This window comes from Macrobrachium rosenbergii, chromosome 48 (genome assembly GCF_040412425.1).
Source record: "Macrobrachium rosenbergii isolate ZJJX-2024 chromosome 48, ASM4041242v1, whole genome shotgun sequence".
Taxonomy (NCBI): domain Eukaryota; kingdom Metazoa; phylum Arthropoda; class Malacostraca; order Decapoda; family Palaemonidae; genus Macrobrachium; species Macrobrachium rosenbergii.
In genome coordinates, this window is record NC_089788.1 from 68,824,836 (window position 1) to 68,831,843 (window position 7,008).

The following is a 7,008-nucleotide window of genomic DNA, read 5'->3' on the forward strand; positions in this document are numbered from 1 at the left end:
TCTCTCTCTCTCTCTCTCTCTCTCTCTCTCTCTCTCAGAACTCTTCGTATCCCCCTATGCTACGAGAAAAGTCCAGTTCTATTTTCGCATTAAAGGAACAAAAAAAAAAAAAAATGTATTTTGCGTTTCTTTGTCCGTCGCTTTTCAGAGCTACGTTGTTGCTCTATAGCTGATCGATGTTGTCTTTTATGCCTTTATGTTTGAGCACCTTTCAGCGTTGTAGGTTTTTTTTGTTGTTGTTGTTTCAAATGAGTGTTTTGTGTTGTTTGAATGTTTCGTTCCGATGAAACGATACGGTTTTATGAGCTTTTTCCTGTCGGGTTTATTGTGTGAAAGTTTTTTTTTTCAGATTACCAAGGGTATTGTTGTGTTACAGTGAAAGATTTGTGGCTAGTTTTTTTTTTTTATTTGACACTGATTTTTATTATTTCCGGAAATTTATCTTTCGCTGGAGTGAGTCACTGGATGATGCATAGATGCACTTAAAGATATGTTTTATTAACTCATCCGTACGGTGGATAGGATAAGCTCCATTATATTAATAGTTTGTGTAAGCACTGTTCATAATTTTTTGGGGGCGATATCCTTATTTAGGTCGGCACATTTCTCTCTCTCTCTCTCTCTCTCTCTCTCTCTCTCTCTCTCTCTCTCTCTCTCTCGATTGGTACATGAGTTGTGGAACTGGAGAGACTTGTCAAAAATTGACCCCTGTTTCGTAATTAACTTGCCACCTTAATTTATTATTATTATTATTATTATTATTATTATTATTATTATTATTATTACCCTAGTAGCAATTACAGTTAGGAAAGCAAAATTCTACGAAAGTAAAAGATCCAGAATGGGGAATAAGCTATTTAGGAGAGATAACAAAAGAACAACAGGTAAGATAATTAAGCTGCAAAGTTTGACTCGTGTCAGCCAGCTCAAAACGACACAAAAAAGAAAAAAAAAGCTTTTTCCACCAAGTTTGAACTCTTTGAAGCTCTAACGATTAAGCTACATGACAAGGAAGGTCATTCCATAATTAGGTGACAGCTGGAGCAAAACTTTTCAGAAAATGTGTGGTATTTAACCTCGCAAATGAAAGTCAAGACAATTAGTATTAATTCCATGTCTGGTTCTACGCGGTGGATGGTATAGTTTAGCGGAAGATTTGAATGCAAGGGATGATCACAATTACGAGAATTTTTGGGATTGCATTAGAAATGAGCTCATTGAATGGCGGGGTACAGATATTAATATTGAGACCTGGAATGATGAATTGATGTAACTAGTTTTTATCCAACAGTTTAAAAGGAAGTCCTATGGCTGGAGACCAAGTTAGGGAACCGTGTGCAAATTATGGCTTGAATACAAAATTTGAAACATTTCCTCAGAATAGACAGTTCTCCGAATATATTAAGGCACTTTATCAATATACGTTTTTAGTACGGCGGAAGAATGGATACAACAGTTATGATTTAATGGGTTTACAGTCAACAATTACACACAGAATTTTGGATAAATGAGTTGCTTGTAGTTAAAGAAATAATGTCAATGGAAAGATCTCTGGACCGGGAGATTCAGTGTTGTAGGCCTATTAGTGATAATACTTTAGCTTTGTTAATATTTAACATCATCTCCCATAATTTGCTCCACGCATTGTTATGTAGCACTAAAGAGGAATAGAGGACGTATGCGATTTTATATTCTCAAAGCCCAAAGCTTTTTCCTTGTTTTGATTATACGCGTTTCTTAGATATTTCCCTGAAAATTTTGATTTTAAACTTTTTCTCCATAGATAATAAAATCTTGATACCTTCAGAAAGAGCTCAGTTGTAGAAGCTTTTGAATATAAATGGCTGTTGATTTGTAACTGTTTAAGTCGTGTAAATTATGGTATACACTTAAACATTGTCAAGCTTTTGATGGTAAATTAAGATGGAAGGTAATAGGCGCTTGGTACCTACACCTCGATAATTACTAGAAAATAATAAGATGATTACAAAAATAAATTTATTAACATTAATTGACAAATACTAAGAAGAATGAGCTTAAATGAATTTAAATATTTACATACAGAAACTGAAAATTAAGTGAAAATAACAAAATGCAATGGATGACCAAGATGGCTTAATCATGTGCATAATAACAATAAGGATTGAAAATAGGTAACATGGTTCCAGATCAGCGAGAATGGTTGCTTTAGTACACCAATCAGCAATGCAACTCTTGATTATGGCTACGTTGACACAAAAGGAAGAACCGGATTCGAGTGTCTAATAACAAAGTCTTCAATGCATCAGTAAAAAATCCAGGCTAGTAGTCACATGCCCCATGCACGGTCCTGCCACATCAAACATAGCCATAGCCTGGGTCGCTATTGTAGGTTCTGTCTCATAGGCCAGTTCACTGCCATGTGCCAAGTATCATAGGCCAATTCACTGCCATAGATTAGGTATCATGGGTCAATCACTGCCGCAGATTAGGTATCATATGTCAATCATTGCCGCAGATTAGGTGTCTGCAAAATATGAGTAACACCATAATAACATCTTAAAAGGCAACAGTTATAATAGCACAGCAGTAAATAACACTAGTATAATGAGTAATAGCAAACACTTCGCACAATAGTATAGTATAAAAGATAATTTCTTACCATGTGAAAGGTTGTGTAGTTCCTAAGGTAGTGGCTTATGACTTTATACAATAAACCCAGGTAAACAACCTAAACCAAGGATTCCTGAATGACATCCACAACCAGCGCCATCTATTGGTAAGATGTTTGCTAAAGATATCCATGCCATCTATTGCTTAGAATAACACTATCATTTTAGAATTCTAGTTTTAAGAGAAATAACACTACCACCTGACAAACCCCATACCAAGAAAAACTAGAATCTCTAGATAACTTAAATATCCTGAAACCACTATATACAACGGCTAAGCATATCTGAACAGATGTTATCAGATCCCTTGATATACTCAATCAAGAAAGTATAAGGTTGAAGACTAAGAGCCCATCGCATCAACCGATCATTCTTATTCCTCATGGAATTTAGATAAGTTAATGGTAAATGATCTGTTTGCAAAATAAATTCCTTACCGTATAGGTATTCTTTGAACTTTAAAACAGACCACACTATCGCATAACACTCTTTATCTATTGTAGAATAACGTCTTTCAGCATCTGAAAACTTCTTTCCTGCATATGATACCGGCATTAGTATCTTATTACTTTCCTGCAAAAGAACTGCACCTACTCCGTCCATGGATGCATCAGATCTAAGATAGAAAGTTTTATTTAGATCTGGCAACAACAAAATAGGCGATTTTGTCAAAGAGGCTTTTAAATTATTAAAACTCCTTATCTGTTCCTCACTCCAACTCAGAGTATTACAACTTCCTTTTTAAGCATACTACTTAAGGGTGCGGATAAAATGGAAAAATTTTGAATAAACTTATTGTAAAAACCAACAACTCCAAGGAAAGATCTAAGTTGTTTCTTAGTTTCTGGAAGAGGGAGATTTACGATAGCTGTAATCCTTTCATCAAGAGGTGTTAAAGAATTATTCCCAAGGGAGTAACCTAAATACTTAATTTGCTTATAAGCAAAGAAACATTTCTTAGGCCCAACAGTTAAACCATGCTCTCTTAATCTTAATAAAACATTACGTAAATGAATCAAATGATCCGACCTTATTACTATAAATAAGAATATTGTCAAAATAACAAGTGGTATTTTCCAAACCAGCCAAAACTTTCCTCATAAGTCTTACAAAAGTAGAACTAGCCGTGCTAAGTCCAAAGGGCATCTTCTTGAATTGCATCAAACCATATTTTGTTGCGAATGCCGTATATTTTTGCTTTCCGAAGTCAATGGTATCTGCCAATATCCCTTACATAAATCAAGCTCTGTAAAATAGACCTTATTAGAAAGTTCATGCAAAGACTCATTTATACGTGGCATGGGTTCAGCATCAAATACAGTCAATTCATTAAGGTTTCGAAAGTCTATACATAATCTTAAAGACTCATCTTGTTTCTTTACAAACACAACTGGAGAACAATACGGAGAGATTGATGGTTCAATTATATCTAATGCCAACATCTGATCAACTTGTTTGTTAAATTCAGCTGTCAAGTTAACTGGAACTGGGTAGGGTTTAGCACGAACTGGAACTTCAGATGTTAACTGAATATTGTGCTCTAGATATTTGGCAACACCCGGTTTATCATTTATTACATCAGAAATTCGCTTAATAATTTAACAAGTTCAGCAAATTGATTATTTTTGAGTTCAGGGCTTATTTGATAATCAGTTTTATCAACCTCCAAATACTCAATGTCACAAAGATCTGAAACAGGTTCTCCAACATTAACAAGATCAAAATTTACGTCAGAAAACAAACCATTTGAAGTTTTAACCATTTCTACGGATTTTTGCACAACATTTACAGATTTTCTCCTATGGTATTTTTTTTAAGCATATTAGCATGATACAGCTTAAGATGTTTCCCAACCTTAACAAAATAGTCAACTCCATTATTATGACAACTGTTAACTATATAAGGTCCTTTCCACTGCATTAAAAATTTGTTAGTGTTACTTGGTAACATTATTAGAACTTCATCCCTTCGACAAACTTCCTAGGCTTTGACTTACGATCAAAATACTCCTTGTACTTACGTGAACTGATCTCAGAATTGCTAACTGCCATCTTAGCCATGTCTTGCAATCTAGAACGCAGGTCTAAAACATATTGATAAGAAGTTTTAACTTCATCATTTGTGCTTTTATCAGCAATTAATTCATGAAGGATTGCTAACGGACCACGGACATTACGACCATATAAAAGTTCAAAAGGACTAAACTTGAGAGTATCATTTGGAATTTCACGGTAGGCAAAAAGAACTACAGGAATATACCTGTCCCATTCCTTTGGTTGATCGCAACAAACCTTCTTCAACATATTCTTGAGTACTCCATTCATACGCTCTACAGTTCCATTACATGCGGCGTGATACGGACTCGTGAACAAAGACTTTATGGATAATAACCTATGAATTTCTGCCATGAGATCTGACTTAAATTGGGTTCCTCTGTCACTTAGATTTCTTTAGGTACACCCACCCTACAAAATATTTCCACCAAGCTTTCAGCTACAGTAATGGTATCAATATTTTTAAGTGGTACAGCTTCAGGGTAACGGGTAGCTAAATCAATTACTGTAAGAATATACTTGTAACCACGACTAGAAGCTGGAACGATCGGACCTACGATATCAATAGCTATTCTACTGAATGGTTCAGAAACAATAGGCATATTACACAAAGGTACTTTCATAACCCTTTTCCCAAATTTTTGACATCTGTGACAAGATTTACAATATCTATCAATCTCGGCACCAGCTCTGGGCCAATAGAACTTACTTAACACCTTGTTAATAGTTTTCCTAGATGAAAAATGACCAGAGATAAGAGATTCATGAGCAAGTTGCATAACTATCTCTCTATACTTAAGTGGAACAATAATTTGCATCTCACCCACATCTAACTGATTTGTACTTTTAATGCACTTACGATAAATTACATTGTTAATTACTATGTATTTAATAGTTCTACCTCTACAAACTATCTCATCCTCATCTTTCAAGTTTTTCCTAATTGTTTTCAGAGAATCACATGTCCACTGTTGATTATTAAAGTCTATAGGATCTACTTTAACTTCTGTCAGGACATCTGATAATGGTTTTAAAGTGGTAGATTTAAGATTCTGTCCTCTAGTAATCACATTAACATTAAACTCATTTACATTATTTGGCTCAGGCACTTTATCCAACAATTCTATTCCTTCTTTCATGTGATGCTTTAAACCAGGAATCAATCCAACAATGACCTCAGCACATTTAATTGGGGCAATTATAGCATCTACTCTTCCAGAAAAGAATTTACTTTTAATGAAACATTTAATTTGTGATAAATGTATTGGGACACCAACGAAATTATACACTAACAATTTTAACCTTACTGAGATAGCGTTTTGGAACCAAAGTCTCACTTATAACTACCGTATTGCAACCTGTATCAAATAGAACCTCTACAGATTTGCCAAAAACAATTCCATTCTTATCTACAATTGCATTCTTGGGTCTCTCTTCACAAGCAAGAGCAATACTTATCTTAGGAACCTTTTTATCAGAAGATTTAGATTGGGCAAAATTAACTGGGTTATTAGGACAGTTTGGCTTAATATGCCCCGTTTCTTTACACAGGTGACATCGAACTGTTTTAAGGGAATCAGTCACTTTATCAGATTTATTCTGATTTCCTAACTTGGAACCTTTATCAGAACTCCTAAATTTGGCATTTCTACATCTACTAACTCCATGAGCTATCAAATACCTATCAGCGGCCAATGCCATCTCATGTGAATTTTACATACTCTTTCTAAAAGAAATGTTCTCAAATCCTTAGAACAATTAGCCAATAATTGATCCATAACCATAAAATCGCAAACATCCTCATATGACTTAATTACATTTACTAATTGTAACCACTTATCAAAATTCTGTCTTAACCTATGCGAATACTGCACAAAACTTTCATTTGACTCAATATAGCCCTCTCGAAATTTCTTTCGATAAACCTGAGGATTAACCTGAAACGCCTTCAATAATGCTAACTTTAGCTCATCATAGTTACTTGCAATAGCAGGGTCAAGTCCACAATAAACCTTCAAAGCACGTCCTCTTAATAATGTACCTAATAGTATACCATAGTCTGCCGAATCCCACTGATGAAATACAGCTAACTTCTCAAATCTGTCCATGTAAACATCAATTTCATCTATTTTTTCATCAAAAGGGGGAATTTTGGGTAAAGTTTTTATATCACCACTTATACCACTGGATGCACCACTACTTCTTAATGCTGCCTTAGCGAGCTCATGTTTTCTGATTTCCTCCTTTTCCTCTTGCTCCCTTTTAAGACATTCTAATTTAAAGACCCTTTCCTTATCCTTCTC

At 34.8% G+C, this 7,008-nt stretch overlaps 1 long non-coding RNA gene across 1 annotated transcript; it reads right to left on the bottom strand.

Moving 5' to 3' along the window:
* Window positions 1-1,984: 1,984 nt before the first annotated feature.
* Window positions 1,985-2,857, bottom strand: LOC136831729 (uncharacterized). Its single transcript, XR_010850965.1, has 2 exons — window positions 2,642-2,857; window positions 1,985-2,506 (listed from the first exon to the last, which is right to left on the bottom strand). It is a non-coding gene; the product is annotated as an uncharacterized lncRNA (long non-coding RNA).
* Between the last annotated feature and the right edge of the window lie 4,151 nt (window positions 2,858-7,008).